The 15,108-nt window shown below is 46.2% G+C and overlaps 1 protein-coding gene across 1 annotated transcript in view; it reads left to right on the plus strand.

Annotated features, from left to right (window-relative positions):
- SPTB (spectrin beta, erythrocytic) overlaps positions 1-15,108 on the plus strand; it is a 67,202-nt gene that overhangs the window by 2,485 nt on the left and 49,609 nt on the right. The gene's annotated exons all lie outside the window — the stretch shown is intronic.

Here is a 15,108-nt window from a genome sequence, read left to right on the forward strand (position 1 = left end):
GGGGCCCATTCAGGATTTTTTAAAACAAAGAAAACCCTAACCAGTTTACTGAATTTCTCTCCTGAGAGCCCACTCTGAGTGACCTGTGGGAGAAGCTAAAGCTTTGAGAAGGTCCAAAGTAGAGTGGCTGGGTAGGCAGAGCAGAGAAAGGCAGCGTCAGTCTCCCACACCCACCTCCCCACTGGTTTTAACTTCTTGACGTTTTTCTCTTCAGTGCCGACTTTGGGGCTGCCTTGGCAGTCTAGGTGGGCTCAGCCTTTCCAAAGAGGCTTAGGAAGCAGAGGCTGCCTTTGGTCCCTATTACTCCAGCGTGCTCTGAGGCCACTCCCCCACTCCCAGGAGTACTACGGCAAGGAAGGCATGCAGCCCTATATTTCTTAAAAGATGGCGGTGATCTGCTTTGTAGGTATAGATGGCAGCGTTAGAGATGTTGGCCTGGTCTTTCCCATCTCAAATCGAAGGTCCTGGGATGAGGAGGAAAATGTCACAAGACCCAGATTGAGGTCTTGGTTCCACTGCTAATGCTATTGCCATGGAGGACAGTTCAGTCAATCTCCTGGGTTTTTCTTTTTATAAATTTATTTTATTTATTTTATTTTTGGCTGCGTTGGGTCTTCGTTGCTGCATGCAGGCTTTCTCTAGTTGCTGCGAGCTGTGGCTACTCTTCGTTGCGGTGTGCGGGCTTCTCATTGCGGTGGCTTCTCTTGTTGGGAGCACTGGCTCTAGGCGCGCGGGCTTCAGTAGTTGTGGCACAGGGGCTCAGTAGTTGTGGCTCGCAGGCTCTAGAGCACAGGCTCAGTAGTTGTGGCGCATGGGCTTAGCTGTTCCGTGGCATGTGGGATCTTCCCGGACCAGGGCTCGAACCCGTGTCCCCTGCATTGGCAGGTGGATTCTTAACCACTGCGCCACCAGGGAAGCCCCCAATCTCCTGTTTTACACAATGAAGACAGTAGTATTTTCCCAAGGTTGTTGTGAAGATCAAGTAAGATAAGGTTTATGGAAGTTACTTTATTAATAAAATACTAGGTGAATGTTAGTATTTACAGGAAATCTTCTTAGGAATAGTATCTTTCTTTTTTTTTTTTTTTTGGCCTTGCGGCTTGTGGGATCTTAGTCCCCCAACCAGGGATCGAACCTGGGCCCTTGGCTGTGGAAGTGCTGAGTCCTAACCACTGGACCGCCAGGGAACTCCCAGGAATAGTATCTTTCTGTCCCTTCTCTTCTCCCAACTTCAGATATTCAAGTTCATCAGCTCAGTCAATGTCCCAGTTACCTTGACCTGTTCCAGGGCCAGTTTCTTCCCTCTTAACCCCCACGCTCCTTCATCTTAGAAGGCTTGGGTTGGAAAAGAGAGCCAGGGACCAGCGAAATTAGGCTAATGCTTGCACTTCGAGCTCTTGGCTTGGTCCCCAGGGACCCAATGGCCATGGGGATGAAGCCCGCTGCTGTGCAGATCTTTCTCCAAAGGCATCCAGCCTAGATCCCAGGTGTGTGTCTGCCATCAGCTGGGTGACAGGAAGGCCCAAGAAACCAGAGGACAGTGAGGCCTTGTGAGATGCTCTTCCTAGTGTGGCAGCTCCTCCTCGTCCCTCTCTGCCTAGTGACCTGTGGTTAGAAGACTTGCATTAGGTTAGCTGGACTCCATCTATTCTACCTCTTAAGTTGTCTTCCTCTCAGCTCCAAAGGAAGCACTCCTTATTCAGCCTTTCAGACCATTCACGGCTCTTCCTCCCAGGGCCGAAATAAACAAGCCCTCTGGTTATTCTGCCTGGAAACTGCCACGTTGGTATACAAATACCTGACTCCTCTCCAGAATGAATTACTCTGGGTTCGAAACTGGATCAACCTGACTAAAGTGAAAGGGGAGGTGGGTAAGAAAACACTGCAGGAGGCTCCTGGATGGGGATGGATTTGACCTTGGCATGCCAAGGGGAGCGTTGGGGGCCCAGCAGGAATATTTGCAGGTAGGTCGCCGGGCAGATGTTGCTCTCAGTGTCAGCCTCTAAAGCTGGCAGCGCTTCCTGAGGTTCAGTGGGGGCTAAGTCCTGGGGCTTCTTCCTGAACGGGAGGCCATTCTCTGCTTTGGTGACTGCCTCTGGCACCCTCCTACTTTTCGGACTTGCTTTGAAAGTTAGAGGAAGGGGAGCAGCTGGAAAGCCCAAGCTCCTATCTCTCCAAGAGGTTCCAGCCTTCGTGTTTCAGTAAAAAAAAAAAAGCTCTCAGTGTCTCCTCGAGCCATCGTCATCGTCACTCACCCCATTTCCTGTCCTTCATACTGGGCGCCATTAGGCAAACATTTGCGGGTCTGAATGAGGGACGAAGCACTGCAGGCTGCGGGGAATTTTCGGCCAGAATGCCTGCCCTTTGTGCCCTCTTTCCTCATCCCAGAGGAGGCCTCTGCCTGCACACACCCTCGCAGCTGGTTGTGTACCCCTGTGATCTGGGTGAGGATGCTGACTCGGGGCAGATGTGGCTGCGGCGGGGGTGGGGGTGGGGGGTGGTTGGAGGAAGGCAACAGAAAGATGCCCTGAAAAGAGAAACCTTGTGCATGAGCCTCCAGCCCACATCCCCTGCCTGTCTTATGCACGCACACAGCTCAGCCTCCCCGCATCCCAAGTGCCTCCCGCTGCGTGATTTGCAGCTCATTGGTGCAGAGGCATCTGGAAGGTTGCAGTGCAGAAAGCAGACTGGGGCGTCTGAGGAGGCTGTGAGGAGGGGAGGACCCGACACGTCCTTTCTCCCCTTTTCTGGCTCATTGAAAAATTACTAAGGGACAGACTACACAGAGCCTCCCTTTTAAGACAAAACGCACAAAATTGTGTAGCCCACTCTGCTTTTGCCTTTAAATCAGAATCCAAGTCACGTTTCAAACTAGAGACGTGCTTCCTTTCCACATTCTCTCTTTGTAGCCTTCTTACTAGAAATGAGGTGAGGCCAGAGGTGAGGTTGCTTTAGGACAATTCAGAGAATGCAACAGGGCAGCGGGTGCACTGCAGGCCATGTCCCTGTACTCTGAAGCACATGGCTTCTGCCACTCTGAACCTTGAATGTCTTCCAGACCCACTGTGCCCAGGCCCCAGGGTTAAGTTCTGTGACCGGCAGGTATTCCATCAGAGCTTTAGGACAGTGGTCCTCAGACCCTGGCACTCCCTGCCCACCAGCCTGGACCCTCCGGAAGCACTCCCCAGAGAGGGTGGTATGGACCCCTTCCTGACTCTGGTGGCAAAAAGTGATGCTTAGTCTCACCCCACCTGTACCAGGATGACTCTGAGCCCAGGTGCCCCAGTTGTGTGAGAAGGGCTTTGTGTCCAAAGGGTGAATGATTTCTTTCAGAGAGCAGGATTCCATCACAGTTGTGCCAGGAGGGGTCAGCAGCTTCTTGGCAGCCTGTTAAGTTGACAGTTTCAAAAACAGCTGCTGGAGACCAAGGCCTCAGGTGTGCATGGTCCAAATGCCTCTCTTAAGCTAACTGTGAGAACAAAGATGGTGTCATTAACGAGACATTTTTAAAATGTTTTCTTCTCAGATTTCAAAACATGGAGTGGAGTTCTATTTAGAGACTAGATACTGGGAAAATGTACTATTCACAGAAATATCTTTAATCATCGGCAATCATTTTAATGTGCTGTCAGAAGAAAAAAAATAATTGGCTCAGCAGCTCTCTCTTGGAGGTCAGCCATTGTGAGTTCTCCTTCTTCCCCTGAGACAGGCCACTGTGCAGAGAAACCTGCCATTTACCTGTGTAGACCAACCTACGAGGGAGGCCAGTGTGCCACCTTCACTGTGTGGTCCAGGGCAGTTTCCCCTGCCCAGGACATAACACTTTCTCCCATTGTCCCCTCTTGATAAAAGCTGTTCCTCCTCTTTGAGAATGCTTTGCAGAACCACAGCTGTTCCCCTGTTCTGGGTGACTGCTATCTATCATCATGAAGATGCTTTATCAAATATTAATGCACCGAGGTTAATAATGACACTCTGTTCCCTCCCTGTGCGGCACGGTCTGAGCGAGCCATGTTAATAGCCTCCTCCATCTTTGGGACATTCCTATGGGCTGTCAGCTTCATTCCCAAGGGCAGGTTCTGACACCAGGCCTGGGCTGTGCTTTTGGCTCCTGGGAGCAGCCAGCACTCCCTCCCTTCTCCCCCCATGGGGTCCCCCCTGCGTGCTGCTTGGCTGAAGAGATGCCAAGAGTGTCATTTTCAGAGCATCTGTGGCAACTGTTCGTTTGCCCTTTTTATCATGTCACTGAGAAAGAATGACAGGGAGGCTGGTAGCAGCTTAGTCTCTGGGAGAATTTTGCCTCCAAACCCTTTGGCCTTCAGACTCTGGAAACTGGATCAACCAGGGCACCTTGTTCTACAGTCTAGTGAGAAATAGATCAGATAATCACACATGTGTCTTTGTACATATAGACATGTATGTCATGACAAACGATGATAAATGCTATTAACTGGGAACTGTGCGTTTATAACATAACCCACAGCTTATAACTCACCGAAGGATGAGTAGGGGCTTGTTTTAGTGAGAGTGTGGACTGGTGGGTGGAGACAGGAGGGGCAGACAGGAGCCACATCACGGGGGCCTTAAAGGCCATGGGTATCTTGGCCAAGCAGCAGGTAACTCAAAAGCGGTGGCGGAGGAGTTTAATGAGGGGATTATTTGCAAAGGAGTGGCAGAGTTGAAGGGTCAAAGGGTGGGAGCCTTTAGCAGGGAGAGCTATAGGCTCTCAGGACAGGGGCTGTGGCCTTTAGTAAAGGGCTGGATGGATGGCACTTCTCCCAACCCATGAAAGTGCTTTTCACAAAGAAGTGACATGGTTATGTTTAGCTTTGAAAGATCACTCTGGCCTCAGTGGGGAGAACAGGTTGTGGAGAGGCTGCACAAGAGTCCAGGAAAGAGAAGGTGGCAATGAGGGTCAGCTTGGTGGCCACAGGGAGCAGAAAGTTGTCCATCCCCACCACGTCATTCTTCTGTCCTCCTGCGGCTATCACGGAGTTTCCCCAGTGAGGCGACCTTGGCCAACTTACTTTTCTGCTCCTCCAGGCCTTAGTTTCCTCACCTATAACACAAGGGGCTTGACGCGGGAGGTCTTCCCAGCTCGTAGCCTGGGAAGAAGCTCCCTTGAGGTAGCGCTGACCACATGCCTTTACCCTGAACCGAGGAGCTTTGGCTCCTGGCTTTGGGGAAGGGAATTGATCCTTTTCAGTAAATCAGTGGGTTCTCCAGAAATTCTCTCTGTTTGTTAAAGGCTAGGCTGAGGCTGGGTTCCTGGACCATCTTGACTTCTGCAGCCTTGTGTTCTCAGCGAGTGTCATCTCTCCATGCAGCCACCACCTGTGTGCATGGCAACAGTGCTTGGTGTTTATACAGCTGCTTAGTGTTCTAGGTGCTTTCTAACCAGATGATCTCACTGACCCTTCAGCCACTCTGAAGTAGGCAAAGTATAGCTATCACCATCCCCTTTATAGAAGAGGGAGGTCACATGGCAGGAAGTGCCAGGACAAGACTGGAATCCCAGGGTGTTAAAATCAGCCCTGTGCTGTTGAGGCTACAGCACTTGAGCTTTCTTGAATGTCCTTCAGACCTGTACGATCTCCCCCTCCACACCCCACCTGATACGTCGGAATGGGAAAGTTTTGCTTTCACCAGCAGCCTCTAGAGCCTCTTTGATCAAAACCCTGAACTCATTTTTACTTCTGTCTTACAGCCTCCAAATGCTGTCACCTGCCAGGGCTAAATGACCCTTGTTCTGTGATGCTGTCCAGATCGGTGCCTGTCCGTATTTCCATAGTTCACGTTAGTGGGGCCACGGCACCTCAAACAGACTTTTGCAGCCACCTCCAAGCTGGTTTCCCGGGCTCCAGCCTCTCCCCTGTCCAATCCCATTTGTGCAGGGCACTTAGAATCTTTATCCTCCAACAAATTTTTAGTGAAATGTCACTTTATCTGGCTCTTCTTTTCCCAGAGTATAAAGTTCAGATTCCCTAGACTGTCCTTTTTTTGTTTTGTTTTGTTTTGCTGTACGCGGGCCTCTCGCTGTTGTGGCCTCTCCCGTTGCGGAGCACAGGGTCCAGACGCGCAGGCTCAGTGGCCATGGCTTACAGGCCCAGCCGCTCCGCGACATATGGGATCCTCCCGGACCGGGGCACGAACCCACGTCCCCTGCATCGGCAGGCAGACTCTCAACCACTGCGCCACCAGGGAAGCCCCCCTAAACTGTCCTTTGACTTCTTTGCCCTGATGCATTAACTGCTTCTCTCCCTCACCCCCAAAACATGCACCCGCATACCTACATGCACACATGCACCCACAAATACACATTTGCCAGTTTCCACCAGAGGCTTTGAACAAGACCCCTCTTTCCTTCCCTGCCATTCTAAAACCATTATCATCTTCAAGTCCCAGATCAAAACTAGTCTTCTTCAAAAAAACTTTTTTTAATTTAAACTGTTCTATGATAACTTCTCTTTTCCTATAATATATAAAAACTATTTTTTTAAAAAATAGGGTGATTGCTTTTGTATCTTTAAACATTTTAATACACAAGAATATATATTTAGTGTAGAAAAGATTAGAAAAGCAGATAAAAAAGAGAAAACTAGAGACATTGTTAATATCCCATATAGATATTGTAATGCCTATGGATATATGACTGTGCATGTATATGTATAAATATTAATATTATCTATAATCTTAGAATGTTTTTCACTGAGCAGTATATTATGCATATTTTTTCATGTCTGTAAACATGCAGATTATAATTTTCATGGCTGTATAGTCTTCCTTTGTATTAATGTACCCAGATCTAGTTAACCAGCATCTTAGTGTTCAACTCTGATCGCTTTTAGAGTCAGTCTTGTGTGCTTCATTCTTACACATCAAAGAGTATGTATATATTCAAATATTCATTTGCATATGTAGTAAGCATCTTAAAGTTCTCTCTTAGAATCAACCCTAGTTGGATCTTAAATCCTTATGGGCAGGAGAACTATGTTCTTGCTGTTCACAATACCAGTGTAATGAAAGTTGATTGGTTGAAAGAAAAATTCCTCTCCAAACTAAACAGGAAGAGTAGAATTTGTGCCAGCATCATCATTTATGATGTGTCCCTGAGGGTCTGCCCCATGCTAGGCTTTATAATGGATTGGCATCTGTATCATTGAGGTTTGTCACAAGTTCATGGGAGTTAAAGTATCCCTTGCTCAGGTTCCCTAAGCTCTTGGCTTCCTGACATGAGAAGGAGGGAAATCCCAAGTTGTAAACCTGCAAAGGGCTCAACATTAAATGCTTGTTTCCAGGCCCAGGCTAGTGGTCCATGGCCTCCCATGGTGCCTTTTCTCCCACTTGCCTTTCTGACCACCTAGCTTTACTGATAGCTTAAAGCCATGTGCTGGTAAAAATACAGACTTGCTCAAGAAGGATACCTATTTGATTTTCATCAGTCATTTATTCCTCGGGGTTTGAGTTTTATACCCTATTTTTCTTCATGACATCTGTCGTTTCTTACTATAAAAGTAATACATGTTCATTACAGATATTTTAGTAACCATAGATAAGCAAAAAAATGTCACCCACAGTCTTAATACCCAGCTATAACATAGCCCAACATTAACTTTTTTCTATGAATCTATGCATATAGGTCTGCAATATTGGGTTCATATTATGCATGTGGTTTTATAATCTGAACTTTCCCTCAAAATGTATTATAATATCCTTTCTTGCCATTGAAAGGTCTTCTCCCACCTTCTTCATATATAGGCTGCTATTCTCTACTTTTGAGAGCAGATTTTTAACAGAGAAAAGAGGGAGAGGCATGAAACAGTCAAGGAATTTTACAGGAAGCCATGGCAGGAATAAATAGATGGGCCTAGAACTGGGTGACTGTTTCCAAAGATAAGATATTTCAGCTTTACCATTTAGCTCAAGAACAGCCAATGGGTAAAAGGCTCTTATTTTTATAACAGCCCCACTGGGGACTTTTAATGACAAACTTCCAGGATGTCCATGACTTCAGGAGGTAGAGCAGGTACCAGTGTGGGCGGGGCCAGCAGCTACTGTGCTACTGGCAAGAATGGTGGAGGGAGGTTGAAGGAAGAACCAAGAGGAAGTCTGGAGAAGTGCAACACAAGAGAAGGAAAGAGCCTTGACCCTAAGGGGAGGTGTGTGCTTTGATACCTCTGTAGGGAATATTCTAGAGGGCAAGTCCTTAGCGTGGCTGTGTGGCCGCAGTGGGGCAGAGTATACCTCGCTGCCCTCAAGACCCACAGACCTCACTTCCAGGCTCTGTCCCAGGGTGGGGAGGGTGTCACAGGAGTGTTCTCAGCTCATAAACCTTCTCCCTCTCCCTTCCACCTCTCTCGTGGGCTCAGGTGGTTAACTATGCTTATGATTTTTGTCTGGTGAAAAGTCCCTGGCGTGGGGGTGCACAAAGGAACTAAACTATCTTGGAGAAGAGGGTGAGAAAAAGTTTGATATTTTCTTTAGGAAAAGAAAAGTGTGGGAATTCCCTGGCGGTCCAGTAGCTAGGACTCTGCACTTCCACTGCAAGGAGCCCAGATTCAATCCCCAGTCGGTCGGGGAACTAAGATCCCGCAAGCTGTGCAGTGCAGCCAAAAAAAAAAAGATGATTGTTAATATATTTCCATGTGTTCTACAAACGGATAAAGCCTTGGAAAACTGGCTCATTTTAAAAAAAGAAAAGAAAAGTGTATTTCTGTATTGAATAAGTGATATAGACACCCAGTGGGTCAAACTCAAAAGATACAGAAGGGCAAATCAGTTTCATTCCCATCTCAGTCCTCCAGACCCAGTTCTTTTCCCACAGCCAGTGTTATCAGTTTTTCATGTATCTTTCCAGGAATGTTTTATGCATATATTAGCAAATGGTCTATATTGTTTTTCTCAGCTTTTTTTTCACCATATGTTGTCCCTTATTGTTCTTTTTTCCCCACCCAATGTATCTTTCTTTTTTTAATTTTATTTATTTTTGGCTGCATTGGGTCTTCGTTGCTGTGCGCGAGCTTTCTCTAGTTGTGGCAATTGGGGGCTATTCTTTGTTGCGGTGTGTGGGCTTCTCATTGCAGTGGCTTCTCTTGTTGCAGAGCACGGGCTCTAGGCCCGTGGGCTTCAGTAGTTGCAGCACGTGGGCTCAGTAGTTGTGGCTTGTAGGCTCTAGAGGACAGGCTCAGTAGTTGTGGCACACAGGCTTAGTTGCTCCACGGCATATGGGATTTTCCCGGACCAGGGCTCAACCCATGTCCCCTGCATTCTTTTTTTTTTTTTTTTTTTTTTTTTTTTTCTTTTTTTGCGGTATGTGGGCCTCTCACTGTTGTGGCCTCTCCCGTTGCGGAGCACAGGCTCCGGACGCACAGGCCCAGCGGCCATGGCTCACGGGCCCAGCCGCTCCGCGGCATATGGGATCCTCCCAGACCGGGGCACGAACCCGCATCCCCTGCATCGGCAGGCGGACTCTTAACCACTGCGCCACCAGGGAGGCCCTCCCCTGCATTCTTAACCACTGTGCCACCAGGAAAGTCCCCCCACCCAATGTATCTTGAAGATTTTTTATATTAGTACACAAGTAGCCTTCTCATTCTTTTTACAGATATAGTATTCCATTGTATGGACATATAATTTTAATTTAACCAGTCCTCTATTGGTGGACATTTAGGCTGTTTCCAATCTCCTGCTATTTCCAAAAATGCAATGAATAAACTTGTATGTAGATCATTTTGTAAATGTATGTCTATCTGAAGGATAAATTCCTAGAAGTGGAATTACTGGGTCCAAAAGTATCTATAGTTGTAATTCTGATCCGTCTTGCCAAATTGCCTTTTATACCCTCTCCAGCAGCGTATGAATGTTTTTTCCCCTGCATCCTTGCCAATGTGGTATTTTATCACACTTTTGGATCTTTGTGCATCTGATAAGTGAAACATAGTGTCTTGATGTACTTTCATTTCGCTTTTGGACTTTTAGTATCAAAATTTTAAAACATGCAAGAAAGTAGAGAAAAAGTACAAAGAATCATCACCTTGATTTAACTGTTAATATTTGGCCATATTTGCTTGTCCATTTTGGGGTAGGGGTATTTTTAAAGTAAATTGAAGATTATCATGACATTTTACTATAATACTTAATTTATCATAATACTTTAGTATGAATATCTGAATAACAAGAGCATTTCCCACCTAGCTATAATTCTGTTATTACACCTCATATAATTAAGAATTCCATAATACAATTTAATACCAGCTTAATATTCAAATTTTCCCAGTTGTCTCAAAGATGTCTTTTATGATTAGTTTGTTCAAACTAATTAAGGACTGTGTATTAAGTTTGTGTGTATGTGTATACTTGTAATTTGTACTTCTATTATGAATAGCCTGGACAACTTTTTATACATTTAAGAGACTTTTATAATTTTTTTCTATTAACTCTTTGTTCACATTCTTAGTCCATTTTGCTATTGGATTATTGATCTTTTTCCTTATTAATCTGTAGATGTTCTTTACATACTAGGTAAGTTAGCCCTTTGTGATATGAGTTACAGATAATTTTCCTTGTTTGTTTGACTTTGCTTATGGTATTATATCTCACACAGAACTTTTTTTGATGCAGCTGAACTTTCAATCTTTTATTTTATGGTTTTTGGACTTTGTTTCAGAGTTAGAAGTCCCTTCCCTACACTAACATTATAAAAAACATTCTATCATGATTGATTTTGGTATTTTTATGGTTTTATTTTTTACATTTCAATTTTTGACCACAGTGAAATTTATCCTGGAGTATGAGATATGAATTTAACTTAATTTTTCCTGGATGGTCATCTAGTTTTGTCAACACCCTGTACCCAGTAATCCATCTTTTCCCTTCACATTTGACGTGCCACCTTTATCAGATATTAAATGGCTATATATACTTGGGACTATTTCTCTTCCATTGATGTGTCTATATATTCATATGCTAGTACCACACAGTTTCATTATTATAACTTTATACTATACTTTAATATTTGTTAGAAAAAACACCTAGGAATGTGGGTTACCCTTTATTACTCTTCTTTTCTGAAACTTTCCTAGCTATTTTTGTTTATTTTATTTATTTAATACATCTATTTATTTTATTTATTTTTGGCTGTGTTGGGTCTTTGTTGCTGTGCGCAGGCTTTCTCTAGTTGCAGTGAGCCGGGGCTACTCGTTGTTGCAATGTGCGGGCTTTTCATTGCGGTGGCTTCTCTTGTTGTGGGGCACGGGCTCTAGGTGCGCGGGCTTCAATAGTTGCAGCACGCAGGCTCAGTAGTTGTGGCGCACGGGCTTTGTTGCTCTGTGGCATGTAGGATCTTCCCAGACCAGGGATCAAACCCATATCCCCTGCATTGGCAGGCAGATTCTCAACCACTGTGCCAGCAGGGAAGCCTGTTTTTGTTTATTTTTATAATGAGTTTTCTAATCATTTGTCTAGTTCCCCCCAAAATTTAAATTATATAATATAAATATTTTAAAAATAATATTAAATATATAACTTTAGGGTAAATTGACATCTTTATGATATTGAGTTTTCCTATTCAAGAATTGGGTGTGATTTTTCCAATTGTTCAAATCTTTGGTGTGCCTTGGGAGACTTTATAGATTTACATGGATTTTACACAATTGTTTTAAAATTTAAGCTGAAATGTTTTGTCTTTTTATTATCATTGGGGGTTTTCCAAGTTCCTATTTCAGGAAAGGATCCTGCCACCCCTTTAGTGTCTCCTTTTACCTCTAGGATTAAATCTAAACTTCTTAGCTTTTCCTTCAAGGCTTTCCACATCCGATTTAAAACCTATTTTCCACGCGTTTTTCTTCTTACCTGTAGCTAGTCAGCAACCCCTGAACAAGCTCCGTCCTTTTATGCATTCCGTCTTGTGGCTCCTCTCCTTCCTCTTCTGCCTGTGCAAAGTGGTTTTCTTTATGAGCCCCGCCTTGAGTGTCCCAATTGAAAATGACCTCTCTCCTTTTTCACCCCTGGCCATTTATTGTATGTGCCATTTATCTGGTAACTAATCCAATATTACCTTGTGACAGCTTTTGTATTATTAAATGAACTGCCCTTTATCTCTTGTGTGGTTGCAAAACTATTTGTGGGTCTGTGTCTCGTTTCCTCAACTAGATTGCGAAGCCCTTGGGGAGAGTGAGCCTGCCTCGTGCTCCCTGCAGCATCTGGGCCCTATAGGCAGTAACGATAGGAGCAGCAATGATAACAGTGATAGTTCATGTTTACCTCAAGCTTTCTTTCTGTGTGCTGGCTACTGTTTTAAGCACTTTCCATGTATGAACTCATTAGTGGGTAAACACTTGAGTTTTGTTGGGTTTATTTGACCTTAAATTAAACCTTTGAAGGGGGACATAAAAGAAAGGGCACTTGGCCACAATATCCAGACAGTGAGCCTAGCTAGCTGGTCAGAGAGGAAGGGGAGTTTTGTAGGGAAGAAGGAGGCTGGCCACAGCCTAGGAAGGAAAGGGGAGAGGAACAGGCAGCAATGGAGAGGCCCTGAGCTTGATGGTTGCAGAGACGTGAGTATTTTCTGAGGTTCTGGTAGCTTTGATTCAGGCCGTGCTGGTGGACTTGCCCGCTTCCCCTTCACTGGCAGGGTTAGGGCTCTGGAAATAAGGCCTGGCCCATGGCAGGGCCTTGCTGAGGCCTCTTTTCCACAGCGGTTCCCTGCAGGATGGCCCGGGTCTCCTGGGGACAGCAGGCCCAATGCTCAGCTGCCTCCGCGGCCTGTCCACACACTCCGGTCCTCCCACCTCTCCTGCACTCAGAAGGCTCCACTGAGTGCCTGCTGGGAGTGGATGCACTGAGCGAGCCGATGCGGAGCAGCCAGGGCTATGAGCTGATGGAAATTAATCCCCACCCCTCGGCCTTCCTCTCCTTATGACCATCATGAGCCTCGCAGAATCTTTCCCCTGTCTCAACACTGCAGACTGTTTTAGGGTACTGGGGTTCCTGGGCAATTGCACCCCCGCCTTCAAGTAAAATGCAGCCAGGAGGCCTCCTACCTGAGCTCTAAACCTGCAGCTCCAGCATTTTGGGGCCCAGGGAGCGTTATTTGTGTGTTGAGAACTGGAGAGATCTAAGGGTGATTTACATCTGCACTGATGTGTGTGCCAGCCCAGCAGCCTAGAATTAAATTCCACGGCCCAGCTCTTCCTTACACTTTGCTGAGCACAAATAAACACATCTCAGCACCCACATAATAAACTCTTTAGATTCTTAAAGACAGGAAAAGGAGGTGGGAAGAAAGGACTTTGACTTTTTGAGACACTTACCTCTAAAGGGGCAACAAATTTCAGCCCCTTAGACAGAGCTCCACCACCGGTTGGAAGGCTTAGCCTCTTACAGCACAGATCCGGTCTCTAGGGAGAGCATCATGGGACTGAGGCTGGCTCTGTTGAATCTAAACAGGCTCCAGCATAAACGCAATTGCTTTCTGTCCAATATATCATCAGAACTTTAGTTACATTTTGCTGAAGCAGTCCTTGAAATCAGGGAAGTGGTCCAATAGAGTAAGGGGGCTTTTCCCCCTGAAACTTTGCCCAGAGGCCCAGAACAAACAAGTGCCATTTTAGTTTTATATTTATTACAGATTTGTATAGTCACTAGTAGTATTTCTGCTCTTCTTGGAAATCTTATTTAGATGGCTTCCATAGAATTCTTTACATGTGACTCCAGCACTCATCATATTTATAATGGAGTTTGCGTCAAGGATGGGGGCTCCTTCCTGTCCTTGGCTGCCTCCCCCTCCACCCAGAGCCTGGCACCTAACAGCTGTACAGTGAACAATTGCTGAATGAATGAATAAGCAAATAAGGGGTCTGAGTTCCTAACACCAAAATAGCCATGAGGTAGGAAGGAATTTGATGCTGTGAGCCTCAGAAACTGCCAGGCTTATACCCTCGAGGCCGTGCTGGCTGGGCTCCTCTTTTTGTTGTTATTAAGTCAGACATTTAATAATTTAAGAAGCCAACCGTTCCACAGTTTGGGCTCAGCTGAGCAGACGTTTAGCTTGTTCGCACGGCACTGACAGTCCCTCCTGGCTGGACTGCTCGGAGTCTGCCCTGGCTGTGACCAATCTGAACACACTCTCCCCAGGGACCCTTCATGGCCTCCCCAGGGACCAGGCCCATGACCACATGGCCAGGTCATCTCCTGCCTAGAATCCTCCGCCAGAGTGCCCAGAAGCAGGTTGCCACAGACTGTTCACTAAAGCAAACTTCTCTTCCTGTTTCTATCTTTTCTGCCCCTCTTCTCTCTCTCTTTCACCCTGTCCCCATTCTTTCTGTTATCCCAGCCTCTGTTCTCTCTCCAGCATCTTGATCAAGCTTCCCAGCCCTAACCATACAGGTACCAGCATTTATTTTACAGTACCCTGTATTTATTTTAACAGAGGTGTTAAAAGGTAGCCCACCCGAACTGGTACAGCCTGGGCTGGAAGCTTGGTTTGGGCTGAGGCTGATTTAGGCTGGCGGTGGCATGTCAGCTTCCCAGGTCTGAAGATGGAAAATCCTGCCTGCCATTCTGCAGGAGAGGAGGAGAGCTTAGTGCCATGCACAGCCCCCAGCCCAAGCCCCCACTACCCTTCACCCTACGTGGATCACACATTCCACATGATTTCACTGTTTCCAGGCTCATCTTTCTCTTCTACCTACCAGCAGCTCCTTGAGGGCAGGCAGTTTGTTTTACTTTTATGTATCAGCAGGCCTGGCGTAGGAGCTGAATAAACCTCTGCACAGTCAGCTACAGTACAACTCTGGAGACCTACTGTGTGCCAGACTCCAGACCTTGGGGATTTAGAAGTGAACAAGACAGACAGATTTTGCTGGGCTCAAGGAGCCTGCAGACTTGCAGGAAAGACAGACTTTCAACTAATCTGAGTATGAGGAGAGAGAAATGAGAAATGCAGATGCGCAGGGGTCGGGGCACACAAGGAGAGACAGAACCTAGGCGAGAGCTTAGGTTCCCGGAGAAGCACTGTTTCCACTGACTCCTAAAGGATGACTAGGAGTTAGGTGAACGGGGTGAGGGGTGGAGTGTCCGAGAGAGAGCATTCTAGGCAGAGGGAATATT

The sequence above is a fragment of the Mesoplodon densirostris genome, chromosome 4 (assembly GCF_025265405.1).
Source record: "Mesoplodon densirostris isolate mMesDen1 chromosome 4, mMesDen1 primary haplotype, whole genome shotgun sequence".
Classification (NCBI taxonomy): domain Eukaryota; kingdom Metazoa; phylum Chordata; class Mammalia; order Artiodactyla; family Ziphiidae; genus Mesoplodon; species Mesoplodon densirostris.